Genomic DNA, 27,216 nt, shown 5'->3' with positions numbered 1-27,216 from the left:
AAAATATTTGCGAATCGTATATTTGATAAAGGATTGATATCTAGTATACATAAAGAACTCCTACTACACAACAAAAAACTCAAACAATTTGATGAAAAAAATGGGCAAAGGACTTGAAGAGACACTTCTTCAAAGAAAATATACAAATGGGCAATAAACACATGAAAAGATATTCAACATCATTAGTCATCAGGGAAATGCAAATCAAAACTACAATGAGATACTACTGCACACCCATTAGCATGGCTTGTATCAAAAAACTAGAAAATAAGCATTGGCAAGGATGTGGAGAAATTAGAACCCTTGTGCACTGCTGGTGGCATGTAAAATGGCACAGCCACTGTGGAAAACTGTATGGTGATTCTTCAAAAAACTGAAACATAGAACTACCATATGACTCAGCAATGCTACTTCTGGGTAGGTACCAAAAAGAATGGAAATCAGGGACTTAAACAAGTATTTGTATACCTATGTTCATAGCAGCATTATTCACAACAGTCAAAAGGTGGAAGCAACCCAAGTCTCTATTAACAGAAGAGTGGATAAATAGGGGCCAGCCCAGTGCACAGTGGTTAGGTTTGCATGCTCCGCTTCGGTGGCCTGGGGTTTGCCAGTTCAGAACCTGGGCGCCAACCTACACACTGCTAATCAAGACATGCTGTGGCAGCATCTCACAGAGAAGAAGTAGATGGACTTACAATTACAATATACAACTATGTACAGGGGCTTTGGGGAGGAAAAAAACAAAGGAATACTGGCAACAGATGTTAGCTCAGAGCCAATCTTCCTCACCAAAAAAAAACACAGAAAAACCAACTCATACCTTAAAAAAAAAGAGTGGGTAAATAAACTGTGGTATACACATACAATGAAATATTATTCAGCTATACAAATGAAGGAAATTTTGACATATGCTACAAGATGAATGAACCCTGAAGACATGCTAAGCTAAGTAAGCAAGCCACAAAAAGAGCAGTCAAATTCATAGAGGCAAAAAGCAGAGCAGTGGTTGCTAGAGAATGGCGGGGAGGAGGAATGGGAGTTAGTGTTTAATGGATAAGATTCTCAGTTGGGGAAGACAAAGAAGTTCTGGAGATGGATATTGGTGATGGTTGCATGACGATGTGAATATATGGTACTTACATACAACCATACACTTAAACCATACATGCCATACAACCGTACACTTAAAAATGGCTAAAATGGTCATTTTGTTATGTATATTTTACCACAATTTTCTAAGCAGTCTAATACATCCATACTTTAGTTATAAAATGTCTAAAATATCCTCATATTTGGAGCTTTGCTTATATTTTCAACACTGTCATTACTTCCTCAATGAAAGAGTGTCCTTTGTCAGCTGCCAAAGTAGAGAAGACTTACTTTGATTCGTAAGAAGAAAACATAACAAAATAGAAGCAATACCTTCAGACCTCAGCAGTTAGACTGGGAATTACCTCTGGCCTCTGAGTAGGGACACCAAAGGACAACACACACACCCATTCCCTTAGGAAGGAGATGTCTGACCTGTTCTACAATGATTGTAAAAGTCTGGTAGAGCCACCTTCTGTGGGCCCAAGGTTTCAAGCGATTCATGTTAATTTATCAGTAGTCCAATAAGTAAAACTACCTCAAAACTTAGGAGTATGTTCCTCCAAACTTACAAAACAGAAGATAAAACCACATGTCAACAAAGCAAGAGAACTTCAAAGGTTAGAGAACAATTTAGATCTCTAAGAGCTTCCTTAAGCAAGCAATGAAAAGCACACATAGGTAACTCTATATATTCCAAGCTAATAGATGATTCCTAATTTACTTCAATTTTACTGTGGAATAAAGTAATTGATATACACTCATTCAAAGACAAAAATACTGAGACACAAAATGAGACCTTGAGTCTCTCGAGGCTGAACCCTATCGTGGAGTCCATGAAGTCTGGCAAATGCACACACATGCGCTGTGGTTACTCCTCTCCCCCTGCACAGCAGACACAGCTCATTAACCACTTCTGAAGCTGTATGTGGCCTCTCAACTCTTCTCAGCACAGCACTCCAGGCGATCACTACAATCAACGGGAATGGGCACCAGAGACGACGCCTGCTTGCCATGCCAGCACCAGAGTGAGAAGGGAGAGACATCTGGGGTGGCCATGAACCACACACAGAGAAGACCCAGTGGAACCTCTAACGGAGAGAGGATGCCACCACATCCCAGCAGACCTTGCAACAGTAGCTTGCTGCATGAATGGACGCTGAATCTGCTGATTTGTAGCAGCCACCTCTCTTTTCTCAAGCCTGTTTTAGACATGAATAGAGATCTAGCCAAGCCCTCAGTGATGTAATCAACTCTGGGGTTCTCTGAAGATAAAGAGTTTATATCCTTGATAGGATGGAAGAATCAGGAGGCACAGTCAGGGAAACGTTCTCAGAGTTTTGTTAGAATGATTTGCTGGAAGAGAAAATTTTCCCCAGCAGGAGGAGAAGGTTTCCAGACTGGCCCGCTACTTGCCACCTGGCCCTCCACGTCTGCTTCCTCCCAGGTTCCACTCAAACCACAGTACCAACCATTCCTAGAAACCGGTGGGCAGAACAGAGGGCAGAGAAATGGAGGCAGATTTGCAAGTGACAAAAAAGTTTTTCAAAAATCAGATTTAAACCCACCTGCCATTGCTACTGAGTGGATCTTGACCAGAACGGGAGTCAAAACACTGGCTTTTTCATTGCTGTCCATGGAAGATTCAAGACCAGGGTCACGTTATCCAATCAGATCAAAGCATGAAGCGTACTTTTATTGTTTTCAATGTTTTACTTTAGCTTCCCCCTTAAACACGGCCAATTTCATTATAAAGGAGCCCCATTCGTTACAGGCAAGGCATCCTACTCAGATTACATCAGGTTAACACTACTTAATAGACTAAAGAAAGAGGAACAAAAGCAATAAAGACAACTTTTTTTTAAATTGAACACATTCAGCGCTTACCATGTGCCTGGTACTGATCTAAGCTTTTTATTGATATTCACATCTATTTTCCTCACAACAATCCTATGGGGCTGGCACAATTATTTCTCCCAATTTACAGACATTTACAGGAAACAGGCACAGAGAGGTCAAGCAAAGCTAGTAAGTAAAAGGGCCAGGATATGAATTCACGTAGTCTGGTTCCAGCGTCTGTGCTCTTAACCATTGCACTACACACAAAAAGAGTGGAGGGCACTCATGCCTACTGAGCACCGAGGACGCTGGCATTATGCTGGCCAGGTGCTTTGCATGTGGTGTCTCAGTGATGCCTCCACATACCACATGCAATAAATTTAATCTACCCCTTTTAGAGATGAACAAACTGAGGCTCAATGAGGTTAAATAACTTATTCAAGGTTACACAATGGACTTCAAACCAGTTATTTATTGGATGCAAAGTATGTGCCAGCCACTCTGACATGCATTCCCTCTTCAATCCTGTCAACAGCCCTATATTAGTAGGGCTGTTGTACCCTACTAATATAGGTTTATATATAATATATATTATATATTATATAAATTAGTATTAGTATATATTATATAAATTAGTATTAGTAAATGGGTACTAATTTATCCCCACTTTATAGCTAAGGAAAATGAGACAGAAGTTTGGTAAGTTAATTAGAGTCAAATTAGTAAGAACAAAAATTCAAACTCAGACCAGTTGAGCCCCAAATTTCTAGTTTCTCCCCTCTGATGCTGCTACAAGAAAACTTTATACATCAGCTGCAATAAGCAAGGCATTATTAAGGATACGAAGATGATTTAGCTCCATTCAATAGGTTTAGAGTATATTGGGAGAGAAAGGACGGCGATGCAAATCACTACGATTTCAATACATCTATTCATCAACCGCGTGGAGATCCTCACTATGTGCAGGGCACTGTGGATAAAGTAGTGAACCAATCAGATAAACATCCTTGCCCTTCCAACCTTACAATCCAGAGAGCGACAATAAACAAGATAAATAAGTATAGATACAATATGTAAGACACTGATAAGCACTAAGGAGGAAAAAAGAATGCTCGGGCATTAGAAGACATTTCAGATAGGGCAGTCAGGGACTTTCCCGCTCTACCCTAGGGCTTTAGACAAGCAGCTTGCCTCCATCACTGTGACAGCCAAAACTGCCCCCTCATTTTTCCATATACACCATAGAGTCACTGGCCCTCCTGAGAACCACGGATTAAAAAGAAAATTGTTGTCAAGTTAGCTTGCTTTTCCTTTAATCAGAGATAAGATTCACATTATCACAGGAATTTCAGGGGAAATTATGACTTGGTGTTTCCTTCTCTTTTCAGTTGAAGATCCAATACCCTTTGACATCCAAGCTGAGATGACACTAAAAACAAACTTTTTTGCCACCAGAAATGTCTGTACCAGATTACTACTGAAAACCTCACGGCAGAGAGGTGAATCTAAGTTGTTTACAGGGTACAAAAGCTCTTGAAAACTGCAGCAAAGATCTGTAGAAGTTCCGATGCAAGAAACTCACACAGGAGGACTCGGTGGACCTCATGAAAGAGTTTGTGGAGGACAGAAAAAATGCAGTGCTGAGAGAGAAGGCTGGCCAAGCTCCGCTTATGGGGTGTCCAAGTTGGGGGTCACGGTCTTATCGAGAATCTTGGCCCAGCATCTGAATGAGAAGAGAAAAGCCGACAGGATTCTGCTGAACACACACTGCCCTGGATGGGAAAAGATGGACATGGCAGGGCCTTATGGCTCCAGAACAGCGGAAGTCGGGGCTGAGACCCATCAACTTGGCCCTCCTGCCTCCAGATGCTACCGAGCTTCATGCCCAGCTAGTCCATGACAGTCGTCCAACACTGGTGAATGTCTGCTCCAAGAATGGAGCAAAACAGCTAACCATTTCTTACCATTCCCTTCAAGCCTTGTACAATTTAGCTTCTGTAAGAACACTTTTTTCAACATTGTCTCTTGGCTTCAATGACGCAGCACCATTATGCTTCTCTTCCTATCTCTCTGATATATGCTGGGTCCACTTCTCCCAGCCACAAAGCCAAAAAAAACCAAAAGCAGAAAACCAACCAAAGAAACAAAAAACTATGGGCATTACTTGAATGACATCCTTGCTTTTTCCTCTTTCGACAAAAGCCACTCCTTGCAAATCTTATCTGCTGATGCAGTTTCAACGATCATATCTATGTAAATGAAACCCAGTTCAGTTTACACTTCTAGCCTCACAATAGCACCTTAGCTTCAGTGTCCAACTTCCAACCTCTCACAGACATCTCTCTCTAAATGTATCCAAAATTGAACTCCTCACCTTTCTGAGGAAACTCTTCTTCATGTATCTGCTGCTTTTCATTTTCTGTCACCCAGTAAATTTCCTTTAATTCTCCTTTCTCTCTCAATCTTCAAACCCTATCAATATCCAAGACCTTCAGATTCTATTTGGCCAGTTTCTCTTGATCACATCATGCAATCCCTCGGCAATTATCAGGATTGCCTCATCTCTTCTGTAGGCTTCCCCAGGAACTTCTCCCCATGTTAAATTTCTCCCTAATTTCTCCCTTATTCAACGTATCCTACGATCGTATTAAATTCTAGTGCCACAGTTCCTTCATGTTTAACGGGGATGGAAATTACCACATAGTACTGATTTGAAGATTGTGTGATAATTATAATAGCCATCTATCATATATATCACAGATAACATATCATGGTCCCTGCACACAGCAGGGACTCAATAAATGTCAGTTCTCTTTCCTGTTCTCTTATCCTTACCCTTTGTGAAATCAAACAGAGATCTGGCATTCAGGGGCTGGTGCAATCTACCAAGTTTTCCAGGTTTGTCCACCAAATATTCCCCCAGCTCTGTGGTCTCAGTTCTAACCAAACTGGAGCACACGGTGTTCTTAGTCGTGGCCTGGCACTTTCACAAGGACACATCACTGCTCCCGCATTCCATGCCTTCCACTTAGGGTAATGTCTCCCCTGCCATTCGCTGCCTATTTAGATCTTACTGATCTTCCATGGTTTATCATCTCAATAGCCACCTCCTCGTGAAGTCTTCCCTACTACCTTCATACAAGAGACCTTTCCCCTCTCAATCTCCAGAAATCACCACACTACTCTGACAGCACCTTTCAGTCAATCTACAAATATTTATTGACCACTTGATACGTGCCAGGCAATGGATCAGGAAGTGAGGGCACAAACAGGAAAAACTACCATATTCTTCGTACGTCACGGTTAGTGTTGCCTCTGTACTTGTTTTACTCTAAGTGGATTACGAACCTGAAAGTGGTCTGGCACTATGATTAGGAGCTCTCTGATGTCGGAGTCCGTGTACTACTCATCTTTGTATTCTCTATAGCACGTATTATGATACCTAGGTACATAATATAAAAAATTGTTAAATTTGATGGCAACCATAATTTTGTTATATTTTAGTAACATTTTATTCCAGAGATTTTTAAGGGGTTTCATTGTGAAAAATCAACTATTACTAAGGGACGCATGAGGGAAAAATTACTATTGTTCGTAAAATTTTAGATGAAGAAGTAATTATTACATAGCAATTAGGTGCATAAAATTATGACGATTTAAATATAGAACTAGGATTAGAATTTAGAGTCTCAGATACTGATGTCCAAATTTGGGTCTACAGAATATGTCAAAGCAATGAAGACATGAGAATAAGACACACTCCATAAAACCCTCAATCCTTATACTAACTTCTCTATATAAACCTATATATATATATAACCTTCTGTGTTTTGTTATTAAGGGGAGATCTCCCATGTAAAAGTCTTAGACTGGGACTCACTATGCCATATGTAAATGGGAAATTAAAATGCTTGAAAAAAGAGCAAGTTCACTGCAGTGGGTCCCTGAAGCCAGTGTTAAACACAAGGCTTATTAGTCAGAGGGATAAGCCAAATATAAAGTGTGAAGAAAATCTGACAGAAGACAAATACTCTAACTCACCCCTTCATATTCAACACCTCGAGCAAGAAACAAAGTTAGAACCACAGCCCCCCTTAACAAAGTTATCTAAAACAAAATCAAATAAAGGTCAACTCTCCAGTAACTTATTGTCAATAGATGACTACATACTCAGAGAGTGGAAATAAATCTTAACATTTCAAAATATTGTTTCTTGGCCCCAATACCTTCACAGAGTTTTGATTCTCTATCAACAATATAGAGGTGAATGAGGATTTAGGGCCCATCTCTGCTTGGTGCTGAGCTGTGCACCGTATCTACTCATTTGCTTTAAACCGAATAATGAAGAACAAATCAACAGTTTAAATGTCCACCTTCTAGTGTTAAGTATCACAAGCACAATCGTGTAGCCAACTGAAAAAACTGCTGAATGGTACACTAACACCCATCTCCCACTTCTAAGACAGTGAGGGCTGTCAATTTGTTTTCCTTAAAAGCATAACCAACACCACTTATTTTGATAGGAAATCTACTCCTTAAAAAAACAGACCTTGGGGCTGGCCCCGTGGCCGAGTGGTTGGGTTCGCGCGCTCCGCTGCAGGCGGCCCAGTGTTTCGTTGGTTTGGACCCTGGGCACGGACATGGCACTGCTCGTCAGGCCGCGCTGAGGCAGTGTCCCACATGCCACAACTAGAAGGACCCACAACAAAGAATATACAACTATGTACAGGGGCTTTGGGGAGAAAAAGGAAAAAAATAAACTCATTAAAAAAAAAACAAAAACAAAACAGACCTTTAAATGAAATTTCTAGCTAAAAAATTTATTAACAACCAAAAATATTTACAAAGAGCTACCAAAAAGAAAGAGAAGACACTGTAATTACTGAAATATCAACTGGTGAATGAAGAAAGCAGACATTTTACTAGGAAAGGCCACACTGGATTCCTCCGAGAGGTCGTGAAAAAGGGAAAACAGCACATTACATAGAAAGTGAAGCTTTAAGCCTTACCCCTTCCCTTGCTGACATGACAATGCGCATTAACAAAAAAATGAAGAAGTGACAAAATCATGTGCACGCTCTAGCTGAGAGGAAGACGGTCAGGATACGATAAATGGCAAATATGATGCAAAACACCACAGTGAAACTTGAGTGTTAGTTTAGTAAAACATGTAAAGTTAAATAAAAACAACTTTCAGTACATGTAGCAGATATTATAAAATAATCATAGTAAAAGAAATTAGCAAACACCTCACACTTTGATATCTTCTAAATATCAAAGCTTCAAATTAATTTTAAGAACAGCTAATATTTATTGAGTGCTTAGTAAGTGCTAAGCCTAGCGCTAAGCACTTTACACACATTATCTCATTTAATAATAACCCTATGAAGCAGATTATTTCTATTATCCCCATTTTACACTAAGTGTCAGAGCTTGGATCCGTACCCAGAATCTGACTTGATTCCTTAACTACTACAGTAGGACGCACTGTATTAGCATATATGTATTAACATATAGTTCTTTACGCATACGGTAGTATACACTGTATTACGTTTCATGTTAATTTAATGTTGAAGCACATCCACAGGATAACTAACATGCCCAAGCCTCTCCTCGTATGAGAGTAACCGTGTAGACTGCTCAAATCTGTACATGTTAGAGGACGTTTACATGGAGAAGAGGGGAGAGGCAAAGCACTGATAATTGGTACCTGACACGGAAAAAGGAAACCAGGTTACTCTTACTGCAGTTTTCTGAATCGCAGCCCAGATAGGGGCATGGTTGGGACTGCTGTGGGAGGCAGGGGACATGGGCATGATGGCCCAGGCTGCCAGGCAACGCATGGTCTCTCAACATGCTGAATATGCAACTTCTAACAGGTTTATAGAAGTTTATAGAAGCCTGAGGAGGGAGGACGGACAAGAGGCCGCTGGATGCCAGTGCTGTCTAGCTACAAGACGGTGGTAAATGTGGAAAGACGGAAGAAGGCGTGAGCAGGCTGCCTTGACCCAAGAGAGACTGTATTGCTCTTATCTTTGAAAAAATGAAGTAGTGGGCAAGCAGAATGGGCATTCTCAAGTATATGATATGATCATTTTTAGAAAAAACAAAGAGCCATGTTTATGCCTCTTATTTTACATAGCACTATTTATTTAAGGTCAGCCAATAGTTTCTACCACTGGTTTTAGTAATTTCCTTTTGTTCTAAAAAATCAAGGGTCACTTGAACCTTATTTTTGAATTGGGACTGTCAACTACACGAGTCTACCAAAGATGAGCTACAGGTCTGAATGATTTTATTAAAGATTTATTAAATGATTTATTAAAAGTAATACGAAGATACATATATAGTCTACATAGAAGCCAAATTGGATAATTTTTCCAACTGCATCAAAAAATATTTACGTTTATATTTTTAAATGGAACAGGATATAGCATAAAGGAATTCCCTTATCGCAAAATAAATATGCTCCTAAAATGTATGTAAAATGTTTTTCACATATCACATACTATTTTTCTATTGAATCACATAATACTGGAGAAATATGCTTTCATGAAAAAGAAAGATCACGTTGATGGGCTGAGCCAAAATTGGGGGGATCTGACCACACACCTAAGAAGTACATTCTAACAGGGTCAGCCAGCCATCAGCTGAGCCCCGTTGGTTTAAGTCTATCAATTTCAAAAATCAAAAGCAATTAAAAATGATCAGAGCACGGCAGGAGAACTACAGATGCCTCATTAGCTGGCCTCTCTCCATTTTGGACAACTAAATTCATGTGGCAGAGTGATACAGACCCAAATTATGAACGTCCTCTCTTCCCCAAGAGAGCCCATCACTTAGGATCAGGATTGCAGAATCAGGATGTCGAAATTAAACTTTAAAACTCATTAGGAGAAAACTAAAAATATTTCCTTGATGTGTAATATATATCAGAAGCTAATTCTTTAACTATCTCTCAGATAATTTTAAGCGCCAACATAGCTGCGACACTGACCAAAGGGTCTTCTTAGGTTCTGCTAAACGTTCAGACTCACAAAACTAGCAGAGGCAACTAGGACACCAGTCTCCTGAGACACATGCAGGCAGGGATGTGGCTCGCCAGCAGGGAAGCACCGGGTGCCACCCCGTTGCGGAGGTTCTTCCACCAGACCGAGCATCTGCTCGGCTCGGGTCCACGTCGTGTGGGTGCAAGAGTTGCCCCTTTACAAGCTTCCTGCTCCAGTAGAAGCCAGTATCTCTTTTAACAAGTTCCCAGGCAAAGCTTCCAAGATGCCCGCAAGGAAAATGTTCATTCCTAAGAGTCACCTGCATCCAAGGAGGCTCAAAGCTGGGGCTCACCTATCAGGTATCTGCATTTCCTTTATTCTCCTATTCGAGATGCAGTGTACCAATCAGGGGTCAAGTTTACCATACATAATGGTGCCTAGGATCATAGTTGATACATAGTCTCATCAGATTCCAAAAGGAACAAAGTTACAGAGTTAACCATTTTTACAGTTAAAAATGCCAACCTAAAGTATCTGGAATATATCAATAACTATAAATCAATATGAAAAATACAACCCGACAGAAAAGTGGGCAAAATATATTAACAGGCAATTCAGAAGAAGGAGCCAAAATGGCCAATGTGTAATCTCAATAGTAATCAGAGAATGCACGTTAAAACTAAAATGAGATACCATTTCACACCCTTAACATTGTCAAAAATTAAGCCTGAAATCACATATCTTACAATGCAGCAGTTATCCTTCTAGGTAATCCCCCAGAGAAATTCTCATATATATACAAGGTGAAAACTACAAAAACATTCACTGTTGGGATGCTTGCAATTGCAAAAAATTAGAAACAACCTAAATGTTCATCATGAGGAAAATGGACAAACTGTGATATGTTCATATAACGGAATATTGCACATTTGACTGACTTGCACATACATGGATATTATCTCAAGAAAACATGTTATAGGAAAACGGTGAGTTTCAGAACAATATGGACAATGCGATACTATTTTTTTTTTTTTTAAAGATTTTATTTTTTCCTTTTTCTCCCCAAAGCCCCCCGGTACATAGTTGTGTATTCTTCGTTGTGAGTTCTTCTAGTTGTGGCACGTGGGACGCTGCCTCAGCGTGGTCTGATGAGCAGTGCCATGTCCGCGCCCAGGATTCGAACTAACGAAACACTGGGCCACCTGCTGCGGAGTGCACAAACTTAACCACTCGGCCACGGGGCCAGCCCCCAATGCGATACTATTTAATTAAGCTTTAAAACACAGAAAATGATACCAAATATTATAAACAAATACACAAAGAGTAAAAACAAAAAGGAGGGGTACAACAAACAACAAATGCAGGATAGCAGTTACCTCTGAGAAAAGAAGAAAGAGAATGGCATAAATAATCGAAAGAAAAGAGGTCCAAAAATTGTTAAGAACATTTAAAATCCAGATTAAGAGAATGCCACACCTTGGCATTTCTCGATCAGAACACACTACAAAACGCTGGTTCTCAGATAACAACTTTAAGACTATTATTCTATTTGCAATTTTATTGTATTATATTGAACTTCTCTTTCCCCCAACAACCCGTAACCAGGTTCTGACAATCCTTCTCAAAGCCAGAACGCTCAGTCCACTCGGAATGCTGTACCCACTGTCCTAGACCAAGACTTCGCCTCGCACTGCTGTCCTCGCCTCTGGTCTCTTTCTCTCCATTTCAAGCCCAAATTCACTCTGTGCACCCAAAGCAAATCAATCTACATAAAATGTCACATTGGTAATGTCACTCATCAGACACTGGAATTGAAATCTTTGATGGCAGCCATCGCCTAGAGAATAAAGTGATAACTCTTGAACCAGCATTCAAAGCCCTCAAGGCGTGGTTCAAAGCGGTATTTCTAACTGTACCTTCCCCAGCCCAGCTGCTCTGTCCCAGCCATGGACAGGCCCTGCCCGCCCCTCCTCTTCCTCTTTGTGCAAGCTGTGTCTCTTGCCTAGAACGCCCCCTCTCTCCCTCCACCTCTCTCCAGTATCTAAAGCTTAGTCCTCTTCCAAGGCTTTGCCACACGTCTTATCTCCCCCATAAATCCCTCCCTAACCAGTTTACCCTAATTTGGACTCATTCGTTCATTCAAGTATTTATTTGATACAGGCACGCGACAGGAGATAGAGTTCTGGGTGCACTTACAGAACGCATATGGATCCTACACATGAATTAAAAAGTGCTTTGGTCTTTTGTTACTGTGTATGTCAACCTTAATCACACTATAAGCTTCTGAAAGGCAAGGGGTTCGTTGTATCCCACAGAGCAACTAACAAAGTGCTTTGTAGTGGTCAGGGCTCAATAAATATTCTCTGGTTAAATAAAACTTGAAATGATAATGTCATATCGTCTAATTTTTTGACCAGAAATAATACTTATCCTTGGAGCTTTGAATAATTACATTTTCCCGTGATGTACATATCTGCACAACACGAATAATGGACTTGGAGTCAGAAGGTCTGTGTGAACTGGGCCCCCTCCTTACTACCTCTGGTCGTGTAATTCTCTCTCATTCATTTCCACAAGGTAAAAATATGCACACCCATCTGAGAAGACTTTCACAACTGCAATAAAGAACAAGTAAATTAGGAAGAGACCTATGCTATTGTGCTAGAAGTGTCTAGTACACATTCATTAGTCTAGCCCTTGCTTCCTAGGCTATTCTCAATAGACGCCAAAATCCTCGCTTCCTAAAGAGCTTATAAAGATCCATTCTCCTCCTGCTAGGTGATAGGAATGAGGTCTTTGACTAACATATAAAAGAAAGGAGGACCTCCAAAAATAGTCAATTAAAATATTTTAATTATATGTTAAGTAATAATCCCATAAGGCCATAAAATTATTCTATTTTTAAAATGTCTTTATCATTCTACTTATCACATAAAGTACGAACAACAGGTTTTTACAGCCATGCTAAAGTGCCAATGAAAACGGTGTTTGGAAAAGAATATAGAAATTACAAAACTGCTCACTAGAATAAACTTTTTACTTACTTTGACATAAAATCATTTCACATTTGACTTCCTGTGTGAAGTAGGATACCTGGGAATTCATTAATGATTGACTAGCTGGCCTGCCTGGTTTCCAGAAGAATCACTAAGCTGTTATAAATCCTGCTGCTCCTGCCAGGCAGAGCTGCCCATCTGAGTGGCAGCTACTCTCGAAACCAATTTCTACAATTCCAAGTCCGCCCTTGGGATCGCCACGTGGAGCTCATTCTTTAAACCACTATTTGCTCTCTGTCCTCACTGTCTTAACACACAAGGCCCAGCTCTCCCATTCATCAGCACCATGTCCCTCAGTTTCAACCACCGGGGAAGCTTACTGAGGCCCACCCCTGAAAGGCAATTTCCAGTAGACCGTCTAGCCTAAATAGACCCTCTAAATTTAATGGTGCTCGGTCTGGCCATTTTTACACGATGCGGCAACAAACAGAATTTGTGTATTTCCTATTCAGTTAGTAGGTAAAATCTTATATTAGGCACAGTCTGACTCTTTTACCTAAATCTTTTCTTCCTAGGTCTCATTTTCTATATCACAATGCAAAATCTAGGTAACTACTATATAATATTTAAGATTATGGGGGCCGGTGCCAGACTAGTTCAAATCCTGGCAGCACTGGTTCTTAGGTGTGTTTCCTTAGAAAAATTACTTCATCTCCTCTTGCCTCAGGTCCCTCTTCTACGAAAGAGCAACCACCATCACCGCAGAAGGGCTGCTATGCGGAGAGCACAGTGAAACAGAACAGACCCTGACACGAATTCGGCACAAATCTGTACTTTTAACAGGAAGTCAATGAACTACTGTTGGAATAAGTTCTAAGTATAGTTTCACTGCTTAAACAATAAGGTTGAACAAGTATCTTTCTGGGTAGTAAACCGTTTTAAGCTTTAAAAGATTACAAATACAACACTGTCAGCTATCTCCTCAGCTTAGCTGTAAGAACAAATACTTATAATTTTATTCCCCTCAGATTTATTATCTTTATAAGGAAAAATGTTCACTAGAAAAAATGTGGAAAATAGGGAAAAGTAAAGAACGGAGGGAAACATTTCCTCTAGCTGAAGATATGATTTAACATTGTGATGCGTTTACTTCCAGAAATTTTTTGACCAAATTTTTTAAATAAGTTGTATAAAATTGAATCCTACCATTTCCACCAAACAACATCACGAAAGTATCTTTTGAAAGCCTTTGAAAATATAATTTCTAATAGCACCATAATATTCCAAGTTGAGTTCATATATTTTAAAATATTTTAAAGCAAATGTGGGTAGGACTTTCTTAGAACAACTACATTCATGCCCCTGATTCACCTTAACACATAAGCACGCTCGTCATAAAGGAATAGCAATCATGATCTATATTCACGGATGTGCTGATTATTTTCTATCACACAAATACTGGCATCCTTCTAATGTTCAATATAGCCAAAAACAATGATTACAGCACCAAACTAATAAATGGAGGAAAACAAAAATATTAAGCAAAGTTGTGGCTTCAATTTAAATGCTAATTTTCATAGGAATATTTCCAGTTTTTCACCAAGAACAAAGACAAACCAATGAACTTCAACTGATATACAAAATACACATATTTAAATTCTGATTAAACCACGTCAACCTAAATTTGTCTACAAGCACAGATTTTGTACATGTGCCCATGTTGAAATTTTAATTTTCAATCTAATAGTTTAAGGGTACCTTACGCTATGGGAGAGGTTCGAAAAATATTTACACATATATTCACTGAAACCCCAATTACTAATTATGCCAGATTCAACTTTGATTGACCAGCAGCAACCAGCAAGAACGTTTCAGTTCAGAAGCAAGTAGGGGAGCAGCACGGTTTGCTAAGAAGAGCCACTGACCTGGGAAGGTGAGACCCCGGACTCAGGTCCCAGCACAGACCACAAGTAACTATGCCACAGCCAGAAAATCATTTACTAACTATAGGCCTTAACTTCAAAGGAATTACGTGATTTCCAGGGCCTCTTTCAGCTCTAAAATGAAGATGCTAAGAAATAAAGACGATTATGGTACCATCAACTGACAGGCAAGTCACTTTCCCACAGGACAGATGCCTCTTACTGCCGGAGATCACATCCTAAACCCTGGAATTACGTTCCTTGCTGTTCCGGACCGCCTGTACTTCTCCGCCACATACCTGGGCTGTGTTCTTGAAAAGTAAAAATCAAAAGAAAACATTCTGCCTTAGTCTTTTCTGCCATCCTGGCACACCTACCCCCTTTAACAACAACAACAACAAACTGAAATTAAATATTTGGAGTTGCTCTCACTGAGGAAACTTGCATTTCCTTTTCTGGCGCACAAAGAAACCTATTTTGAAATCTGCCTAATCAACAGACATTAATACTGTCTGTTCAAATAAATATGCTTGCATAGTTAACAAAAAAAGAACCTCGTGTGGAAAGCATGCTTGAATTCATTTATTTTGAACACATACCTATGAGCAATTAGTTTAAAGATAAAGAAAAAGACAAGGACGAATTACCCCATATTTATTTAAAAGAGAGCACTACTTCGAAGGATTTTTCAAAGCAGATTAAATGAGCAACTAAAAATCTATGAATGAGCTAGAATGCTAATTTTGTTCATCTTTTGTTTGTAATACACAGTCAAAGGGAAGATACAGGTTGAAAACACATCTTGGCCCCTTAAAAAAAGCAACACAGGCATTTTGTTGTTTTTGTTTTTTTTTAAAGATTTTATTTTTTTTCCTTTTTCTCCCCAAAGTCCCCCGGTACATAGTTGTATATTCTTCGTTGCGGGTCCTCCTAGTTGTGGCATGTGGGACGCTGCCTCAGCGTGGTTTGATGAGCAGTGCCATGTCCACGCCCAGGATTCGAACCAACGAAACATTGGGCCGCCTGCAGCGGAGCACACAAACTTAACCACTCGGTCACAGGGCCAGCCCCCTGTTCTTTGTTTTTTTTAAAGTATTTTCTTAAAGCAAGGAGGAGTCCTCTGTTGCCATCTTTCAAATAAACGTTCACTCTGGTCCTGGTTATAAACAAGGTACAGTGCAGTAAATGACAGATTTGCCATGTCTGTTTTTTAGTTAACATAAAATAAACTCAAAGAAATGGGGGCAAAGTAAGCACCAGAGTATTCACAAGGAGACTGAGTTTATTAATATTAATGTTTTACATGTTTCAACTGACTAAATGTACTTGTAATTGGTGCCCTCGCTGTAAACTTAAACTGTTATGTTTATGTGAGGATTGTGTAATAAGCAGTTATTATGCGCTTTCTTTCGTGTCCTCTAATGGGAAAACTGAGCAGTTGTTTTTAAATTAAATGCTTTAATAAAGTAAGATTTTTAGGGGAAGAAAGACTTAACTTATTGAGTTGTAAATTACTAAAAGCTGCTCTCACTGGACTTGTCTATGTAGAAACTGCAGTGATCAAATGCTTTCCAGAGCTTACATGTGAGTACTTTCAACATCAAAAAGTCAAACCAGAATCATGTCAGCGCTCTGTTCTGCCAAGCTTTAGACAAAGACTGAGCGACAGCACAGGATGGCCAGGCCCTTGTGGCTAATGAGATGGACAGAAATGTCGCAGCTAACTGGAATGACCAAATGATCACATGCCACTGATCCCATGTGCCTGTCCCCTAGCTCACAACCCATGTGTTTGCAAACACGGCTTCTCCATATGACACTCTCAGACCTCTCCCTCGCTCCTGAATCACATTGCCTAATGAAGGGAGTTCTTAGCTAAAACCCTTTCACTCTCCACGGAAAATGCTTTCCACAGGAAAAATTTTGGAGAGGTTCTAGTAAATCGGATAAGGAGACTGGAAAATTGCAGAGATTCTGCACACAGGCATAATTACTGAAACAAATATTTAAAAGTACATATTTTGAGTCAACTGATTTCCAACTTATGGAAATTTACCCGTAAATACTTGAAAAATAGAGTTTTGAAAGCACATACATCTTTCTGTCTTTCAGAATGTGTCCAAACTTGGTGGGAACTGTGGGATCTCTGAAACTTCAAGCTTTTTCACTTGTCTTCTCCCATCTTTAAATCACCTATAAACTTTCATCACTAGTATTCTGCTACAGGTACAGACATGGCTAAAAGGCATTGATTCATCCCAGAATGAGGAATGTTTACAGAAATTAAGCCAGATTCAGTCAAAGCAAAGCACACGCTTCAACATGAAAATCCTACCCCCTCCTTGAAAACGGCCTTAGTGCTGTCTGTCTCATTCATCTTCACGATGTTTCTAACCCTCCCTTAATTTTTCTTTGTCATTTTTTGTTCATATCATCATATGCTTTTCCTTTGATAACAGTAATTTTAAAAGGCTAAAGAAATTTGCTTCTGCCCAAAGATTTAACACAGCAGTCTCTTAAGTGATTTGTCCAAAAGCAGAGAATCTCTTTGCTCCACCCCCTAACATCTGTCACAAGAGTCAGATTACAAATCAGCCCAAATGAGGGGATCAAGGGGTATGTAAGTGAAGAGGGAACACGAGGAAAAGGAAAACCTTGGTTAGCGGTTAGGTTAGCGGACACAGTAATACGGTTTCAACTCTTTATTTGATACGATCATACAAAGGGACATCATGTTAGAAACAACATTAAATTGATGTTTTTAAAAAGAACTTTCCAATTTCTTAAATAGAAATTCTCTTTGAAGATGTAAAATAATCCTTTTATTGTTAAATCTATGGAGATTTATTAAACACATATAAATATATATATTTTCAATGAAGACAACCATTCTTTCAAGCCCAGTTTTTTTAAAAGTCGTTTCTAATGCCATCAGAAATATTAACAGCGAAATACATTAACTACAAACCAACTCACACAATGCACATAGGCTATGCATTTTACTAGAAAAATAACTTTATCTCTGATATTTTATATTTTAAAAACTGACCTGTGAACTGCTTTTAATAATTGTGTTTCTAAATCTTCTAAGAGTATTCAGTGGATAAAGAAATTAATCAGTTTCTATTTATAGGCTGCCAAAATGTACTTCTAACTTTTTAAATGATAAGAGAAGCCTAAGGCAGTCATCAGACGTCTCAGAAATCTCAGTCTAAATGGCTTTAACTCATACTTTCATGCCAAAATAACTTAGGTCAAGGAAACATTTAACTAAACCAACAACAAAAACTAGTCAAACGCTGAATTTTTTAGGTTAAATGTGCTTGATGGTTCTCTAATATATACAAGCACCCAAAAGGCAATTGAGATCCCACTTTACCTCATTAAAACACTGAATTTTCCAAAGACCACACAGTGTAACCTGATGGGAATCGCTGTGAAGGGGGAGAGTTGACTGTACGTTAAATCTTGCCATGTGTAGGTACTTTACACAACTCAGTTTTGGCGGGTTTTTTTGAAGTAGGGTCAAAAGTTTACAGTATATTTTTTTTACTCATTATCAATCACAAAATTCTTTTACTTTATGTCATCTTGGAACAATTCTCTGAACGGTTTTGGTAGTATCCACTTATATCTGCACAACAACATGAGCTCTGCCCCAAATCCATTTCACATTCCTATTACAGATCCAGCCTGTAATAATTAAGCAAATAATACTTATTTCTATATTTAGCAAAAGGATTTAATTTCTCCCAGAATAGTTCCCCCAAAGACACTGCTTTTAGAATAGAACAATTATTCTAACTCTAAGACTCCTCTACAAAACCACGGATGGCTTGCAACCATCATAGAACGCGAATGTGAGCTGAAAACTATTCATGAACTCTTACCATCATTCAAGATGCTCACTAAGCCCACTCATTCCACCTGTAATGTTCACAACAGAAACACTGATGCCCACCACCCACGACCGGGGTTCAGGATGGAGAACTGTCACAGTAAGTTAGACCAAACAGATCTACGTTACAATTAAACACATTAAAGTGTCTGCCTATAACAAGCCCACATACATCTACTAAAAAGGACATTTCACCCGTCCAGTGGACCTGTAGTTCTGAGGATTTTAAATTAGCAGACAATCCAAAACTCAAAAAAAGTACAAAAATTCCATTTTCTAAAATTCTCTCATTTTACAGTTTTACTTCTCTCATTTACAATTATCAAGCTCAACTTGCAGAATTCTATCCTTAACTATTCACAGGAAATTTCCAGTAAATTGAAACCATCACCATAAATTAGTAGGAGTAATGGGAAAGCAGCTAAGGGTAGAATACAGTCCTTAAAAATGAATAAAAAGGGGCCAGCCCGGTGGCGCAGCGGTTAAGTTCGCACATTCTGCTTCTTGGCAGCCCAGGATTCACTGGTTTGGGTCCCGGGTGTGCACATGGCACCACTTGGCAAAAAGCCATGATGTGGTAGGTGTCCCTCGTATAAAGTAGAGGAGAATGGGCATGGGATGTTAGCTCAGGGCCAGTCTTCCTCAGTAAAAAAAAAGAAGAGGATTGGCAGTAGTTAGCTCAGAGCTAGTCTTCCTCAAAAAAAAAAATAAAAAAGCACTAAAATATACAGTTGCAGTTTAGTTTATAAAAGAATTGTACACCTAAAAATACTACACAAATTGTGTAAATTTGAATTTTACTTTCAATACATAAGGAAAATTTAATATTTAAAACAACCCTCCTGAGTCCTATTTTTAACGTGAATAATCTGGCAGTACAAATGATCAACTCCTACTTAAACTATTTTCTACGTAGAAATCTGATGTTAAAACAAGTTAAATCAATGTAATATTACTCTAATTTTAAAAACAAAAAACCAAAAAATCCCCAGCTAACCTAAAAGGAACAAGTTAAGCAGAGAAAATATGAAAGAAATTGCGAATTAATGTTTCTAATTAGCAAGGGCTTTCACATAGACTTAAGAGCAAATTTTCCTTTCCTGATTAATTAGAACATCAACACAAAGAACTAGAACTAGACACAATTCAGAGAACAAGAATGGGACAGGAGTGACAAACAGCAGAATACACGCTCTCCAATGAAAACAACTGCAATGAAAACCCTGTGTTATAGATATACCACAGATAGATGGCAGTTCCTCTTGACTAAGAACACTTTTGAAAACTATAAAGGCTGTGTAGCTGGGTGGCATGGCAGAAATATCTGGGCCAAAAAATGAGCTCCTTTGCTCAAAATAACACTAAACTTTGCGAAGAGCTTTTATTAACTTAGATATATGGTAAAATCTTAACTGAAAAGACTTCTAAAAGGATTTAGAATTCTCTCTTTTTATTAATAATGCCCTAATTATCAGAGACATATTTCAATGTTTTCCATTAATTTAAATAAGAGAATTTTACAATACACTCAGAGAATACCAGTTTCTTCCTCCAAGATAAAAAGAGGCACATCACTAATGTGAAATGGAAATGCCTAAATTAAATGCAAAGAGAGAAAAATTAAGAAAGAAATGTGGGACAGGACCCATAACAGCACTGCAATTAAAAAGATAAGGAAAGGAAATTCTCAGGAAAGACAAATAAATCCTCCAGCCTCTAAGATGAGGGACTTGCTCTTGGGGGAAAAAAGACTAACTTTAAAGGATAGAAAATTGAGGGGGTTTAAGAAGCAAATTCAAAAATACTGCAGCAAAGATTTCTGAATGTCAAATTTTAAACGTAAGTACAATCACTAATCTCGAAACAACTGTCTGAGTTTCTGATACACAGACTTTTAAAAACCAGAGACATCATCTACATATACATGGCATTTTAAAATTTCTGATAATTGTTCATTCTTTTTAGCCACTAACATTCTACCTTATATTTTGTTGGCTCATTTTACAAGTAAAATACTTTTAGAGTCAATAACAAAAAATGATAAAATACAAATATATTAGAACCAAAAAATCCTTGTTTTAAAACAGTTTCTTCGATTCTTTGTAGGCAGACTTAGAGGGTTTCTCCACTTTGTTTTATGCAGATGGGCAATCTCTGTAACTTCTCATTTCCCCAGTTTTCTGAGATGTTTGTTTTTGTTTTTTCCTGATTGCTTAAATCAATCATACATATATAATTTTACATATAAAATCATATAACTGGTTTTATAGGAATCAGTTTATATATTGGTTCATATAAAAACAAAATGAGATAAAAGGGCCAAAACGGCTTACAAAATATTTTTGCAATAACGTATAAAGGACAGGAGCTCAGCCATCCAGTCTCCTCCTGAAACCCTACAGATTTATCTGCACTGTTATTCTACCTTCCCAGTTAGAGGATGCTTTCTATCACACTGCATTTTTGCTTTACATTATTACTATTATCATCTCTTGCTTTTTCTGTTGTTCTAAGAAATAACCTTTTCTCCCCTCTTAAAAAACTCACGGTTAGGTGAGAAAACTGTTTATTGGTTCTTCCCTGAAGATGTGCAATACATTTAATTTTTCACTTAAACAAAACCAACTCCAAAAGTTTCTTAAAAGACTAAAAGACCCCTACATTTTAAAATAAACTGTATTGCTTTCTAAAATATATTGCTTTTTTCCTTCTTAAATGGTATTCTTTGGTAACATACCAATAGTGGTATTAAGGCTTAGAGTTGAGTAAAGATGTTTTACTCTTATACTAAATGTCCCACAAATACTATTTTCAGGTCACAGCTAGAAGTTATTATTTGTATGTCGATTTTTAAATTAGGAGTCTCACTGTTATTTCTTTTTCTATGAATATAACACAACTTATTTATTCATTCTCCTGTTGTCAGACAAGTTTTTCCAGTTTTTCTCTATTTTCTCACTGTCATTTCTTGTTGAATTCTATATATGCCTGATTCTACCAGCTGGTCTTTTGCTTTCTAGATAAATTAAGGGTGATTTTACTCCCATATTCATATTTCTGATTACAGCTTTATTGAGATAGTCACATATCATACAATTCACAGATTTAAAGTGTATAATTCAATGGTTTTTAGTATATTCACAGAGTTGTACAATCACCACCACAATCAATTTTCGAACAACTTCATCAGTCTGAAGAGAAACCCCACAACATCAGCAGTGTCTCCCATCTTCCTCCACTCCTGGCCCAGCCCCTGGCCACCACTAACCTACTTTCTATCTCTAGAGATTTGCCTATTCTGGACATTTCATATAAGTAGAATCATACAATACGTGGCCTATTATTACTGGCTCCTTTCACTAAACATAATATTTTCAAGGATAATACATTTTGTAGCATATATCAGTACTTCGCTTCTTTTTATTGTCAAATAATGTTCTATAGTACATATACACATTTTATCTATTCATCAGCTGATGGACATCTGGATTGTTTGCACTTTTTGGCTATTGTGAATAATCTGAATTCCCATATTCATATTTTTGTCAATACAGAAAACCTACGAGTTCGTTTTTGCTCATGGGATGATGCAGATCACAGGGAACTTGGACATCCACAGGAGGCCAAGCCAGGTCTTCTGAAGGACTTGGAATGAGCCCTCCCTCCCTGAGCATTCACTGACTACCTTCCGACCAACGCGCTTTAGTATCGCTCAGACCTCCTCACCTCCACCGCCTCTGCCACCACCCCCTCAGTCCCTGTCATCATCGCACCTGGGTGACCTCAACAGCCTAGTGTGTCTCAGCCTCCAGTCTTGCCCCTCTCCAGTCCAACTGCCCCAGTGCAGGGTATTCATCTAAAACACAAGTTTCAGCATTTCATTTCCCTGCATCAAATCCTTCAAAGGATCCCCACGGCCCTCAAGATTAAAGTAAAATGGCTTAGCAGGTAAAAGACTCTTAGATGATCTGGCCCCACTAACCTCTACAATCCTCATCTCTGACTACTTCTGTTGCGTGCACAATCATGCATCACTTAATGACGGGAATACATTCTGAGAAATGCACCTTTAGGTGATTTTGTTGTTGTGCAAACATTATAGAGTGTGCTTACGCAAACCTAGATGGATAGCCACTACACATCTGGGCTATATGGTACTAATCTTATGGGACCACCAACATATATGTGGGTCCATTGTTGACTGAAACGTCATTGTGTGGCACAGGACTGTACGAGGAACTACTTCAGTTAATTACTCTCTCTCACCACTGGACCTTTGTACATGCTGCCCTCTCTGCTTGGAAGTGCCCCTTCCTCTCTCTGTGGATTCTTCTCTTAGCCACAGAACTGTTTACATTCTACCTTTTTATGCCATCATCTCCATGATAATATAAGCTTCAATCAAGCAAAATTTGTCTTTTCTCATAGCTAGTGGATCCAGTACAATGAATGGCATAGAGTGGCTTCTCAACACATATTTGTGGCTTTGATGAGAGAATGCTATTTATTATTATACCTGAATAATTCCTGTGAGTAGGTATGACTTTTCTAAGCTCTGGGCTTGGGGGATTAAAAAAAAAAACTGGTGAAGAAACACAAAACACAAACTTTAATCTCAGCTACCTCTCTCCAACAAAGGTAAGCAACCCTCCCCTGTCAGGCCATCTGGTTCCCAATTGGACTGACATCCACCCTTCCACACAGCCCCTCACGTGACCAAGGATTAGCCAAAATGCTTGTTCTACCCCCAGTCTCCTGGAAGGACTGGTTCAGAAATGGGCAGGTAATCCACCCAGGGCCCATGAGAGTCATTCCTGTGATTTCTGTTGGAGCTTTCAGGAAAGAAACGCCATCTTTAAAGGAGGCCACTGGCCATTAAAATCGTATAAGCCAGAGCTGCTGATGACCTTCTGCGTTATCACATGAAGTCCTAATTGAAAAAAAGAGGAAAGTAGAGACAAAAGAAAGAGAGAAGGTTCTGAGGACATCATTTCAGTCCTTCCATCCAGATGTGCCCAGAGCCAGTCGCAGCCTTGGACTTCCCACCCACGTGAGTAAATAAATTCCAGTTTTTTTCACACTGGTTTGAACTGGGTTTCTGTTGGGCAGTCAAGAGTGCAGGACTACACGTCATCCACCTGTGTTATCCTATAATTAGGCATCAAAAATAAGACTATACTTATCTTTCAATTATCTGCCATTTTGCACCAACATTGATATAGCTTAGAGCTCAGACAAATTCTTGGGGATACCTTGGTGGAAAGTGTGACTTCCAGCACCACAGCTGAACTCCTACTACTTCCTTTGGTGGGTGAAACAATACAAGCCAAGCTGCCAGAGCCAGGGGAGACCCTAAGGCCCCTGGACATCTGAAGCTTTCAGGAGGATAAAGCCAGCACCAGAATTAGAGCAATTTGGAGACAATAATTCTGTGGGAATCCACATTACTTGTTTCAATTCTTGAGATACTTTTCTTACCCACACATCTGTGGGTAAATCAAAATTCATTTTCTAGGGAATCAATGTGGTGAGACTGTAGGATCAGGTTTGGTTATGTAGGATTCTTCCCAATTTCGTGCAAGATGCAGAAATACTGAATTTTATACTCAGTTCAACTACTACTTCCCTATGAAGAAGGGTGGAGCCCATTTTTCTGAATAGTGTTCATGAAATGTTACAAAATTAGGCGTTCATCTAAGATACGTTTCTTTTCTTGGAGATAGGGGAAGATATCAAAATTAAGACTATCTTTGTCCTCAGTGACTCATAAAGTATAGCAGAAAGAACAATATGACAAAGAAAAATCATTAAAAAATGGGTTTGCATGTCCGTATCCACACTATGCAGTCTACCAGGCTCTTTTTCCTAAATAATGATTTTGCATAACACCCTTGGTGGCTTCCCACTGCATACGGAATATCAAGGAGGCCAGTGTGCGCTGCGTGGAAAGAATGCCACATCAGGTATAGATGTCTGCAGGGGCCGGGGGGCAGGAAGCAGTGGCATGTGTATCAGCTATCCTGGCTATGGAAACATCTAAGGAAGATGCTAACTAAGCATCATAAGCCAGTCATTAAAATTTAGAACAAAAAATGTAAGAAATCTCGGATATGAAAGATGTTTCTGTAGCTGTAAGAACTTCAGTTCCTCTCCCATTCAGGGAGCCTAAGCAGCAGGTAATACAGAAAACACTATGCTTGTGGCCTCGAGTAGATCAGGGGAAAAGGTGAGTTAACTGCAGGGAGCTGGGGAGTATGCCCAGAAAAGCCTCTAGACTAGAAAACTCATCGCCCCACTGGGAGACTAGAAAACTCATTGCCCCACTGGGTTTCTTGGATGGGAGCAGCAAAAGTAACAACACAGCAGAAGCAGAGGCCTCAGAGAAAAGAGACAAGCAGCCCTCTGCCCGCAGTGTCCTGCCTTAACAGCGCGCAGCAGAACACAGCCAAGGCCCAGGACTTGCACATGGTGGGTATGTCTGACAGCTACCCACAGTCTCTGTTTTGGAAAAGCATTAAGCTTTAGAATTTCAGGTCTTTGCACCTGCAAAATGGACATTATGCAATAAAAGCACTATTAATCAGAATGCTCGTGAGATGACAAGTTATGTTATCCCACTACCATCACCAAATTTGGTTCACTATTTATTTCAAAGCTTCCTAAAAAATACGATCATAATCTCCTATTTTAGTAAACATAACATTCTAAAGATAATTTTATCTTCCTCTATTATTTAAGATCTTACAGTCCTTAGGACTATCATTCTGAATATTTGATACCAATACAAAATAATGAAAACTTTATAAGGGGCAGGAGATAATACGGACTGTCTACTAACCTCAACAAATTATTAAGTGTGTACATGCACAGGCTATTTTCTAACTTCCTTTCAGGAGATTCTATTTAACAGCAACATAAAGGAAAAATACAATTTAATTCAGCATCTCAGGAGGGCTTCATGTAAATCTAAGTTCATCATATCCAACTAGATGCATACAGATTGATTATAAAGATTAATAAAAGCATATTATCATGCACGTATCAACTACCACAAAAACACTTGTCCAAAAAAGGCCTACAAGGGTGACAAGGTAACTCTACCGTGGATCCCATCTTTACTACTACTTAATTAGACAGAATTGGGCAGGTCACTGGATTTGTTTTTTCCCAATTGTAAAGTTTCCCTCTTATAAATTTCATGATTCTTTCAACATCACTAATAATAGTGTCAGCTTGGTAGTACTGCGTCTGGTAGACTATTAAACCCAAGTGATGCGATCCACTTCTGATGTGCAGTGACTGTCCAGAGCGATGCCAGTGTCCTGGTTTTCTAAAGCACTAACATACTCACTGCGTGTGTGTGTGTGTGTGTGTTCACTTAGAATGGAATTTTCGTGTTAAGAGACATTCAGGAGGCCCCCACCAGCGGGGCCAGGCACTGAGAATACAACTGGGGAAAGGCAGGCCTGTTCGTCAGTTCAGGTTCGTGCGGACTCGACTCCCGATCTGCTGGTGTCTCCTTCCAGGACTCAGTGCCAGCACTGTTACCTTACTACTCAGTTCATCCTCGAAGCGCGAAGAGGCTTCTCAGAGATGTCCTAGGCAAAAGGCAGAAACTAGTGGGGAATTTAAACTTTGCCACAGATATTGAGAGTAGCAGTTTTTAGGGACACACTATTTAAACTACATCATTTTTCCCCTCTACTCCCAAAGCAGAAGTGTTTATTTGTAATGCCAAATGACGCATTTAAACTGTTCATGGTTTTTTAGATTAATTGCAGAGTCACAATGGATTTTTCTATGTAATCTTTCAGATTCTGACATAATGAGTCCAGGAAAAAGAAACAACTTGCTCAAGGTCTCAGAGCCACCAGTGTGGAACCACGCCAGTGAACGGCCCAATGGCTCCCACACGTTTGTTTCACTTGTGCCTTTTTTAATGTAAGATTCAAAGATCTGAGGACTCCGGCTTAACTTTTTATTGGTTATAGCAACTGCTAGAACAATCAGTAAAAAAGGTATTAAAAGTATGTTGTCTACCTGGCAAACATTTTAAATTAAAGACTCCACTACTAAAAGGTTTTTTTCTGATAATTCGTCAAAACGATAATATTTGTTTTATTTGGCTGGTCATATTTTGAATGGTTTTTTTTCCCTTTTTCCCAAGCTTACCATAACAAATTTAGAAATAAGAATGTTCAAAAGGACTCCTCTTGAATAAATGTGCGACAGCTCCTTTTGAAAAATCGCTCTCTTGCCTCTTTACTAGATGACTGCCAATGGTGACAATATCTCTTGACAACAGCAAGGGACACTAGAAATTTGACGAGAGAGGCTGAAGAACACGAACGACCCTCGGCTGGAGTCTCACAGTGGCAGGCTTAATCACTTTCCACACCTCTCTGTATTCTCATCCTCAGAATCTCTGGACTACACTCCCAATTGAGAATTTGTGCAAACCCCTGGTGGGGAGCAAATTT

At 39.1% G+C, this 27,216-nt stretch overlaps 1 protein-coding gene and 1 pseudogene across 22 annotated transcripts in view; one reads left to right on the top strand and one right to left on the bottom strand.

The window, feature by feature from the left end:
- Positions 1–27,216, bottom strand: part of NCOA2 (nuclear receptor coactivator 2) — a 267,580-nt gene that overhangs the window by 135,007 nt on the left and 105,357 nt on the right. The window lies entirely within an intron of this gene.
- The window catches only part of LOC102148423 (carbonyl reductase [NADPH] 3-like), a 128,209-nt pseudogene continuing 103,070 nt past the window's right edge, over positions 2,078–27,216 (top strand).

Source organism: Equus caballus, chromosome 9 (assembly GCF_041296265.1).
Source record: "Equus caballus isolate H_3958 breed thoroughbred chromosome 9, TB-T2T, whole genome shotgun sequence".
NCBI classification, from domain to species: domain Eukaryota; kingdom Metazoa; phylum Chordata; class Mammalia; order Perissodactyla; family Equidae; genus Equus; species Equus caballus.
The sequence above is the reverse complement of the archived record's forward strand: the minus strand, read 5'-3'. Positions and strand labels throughout refer to the sequence as shown.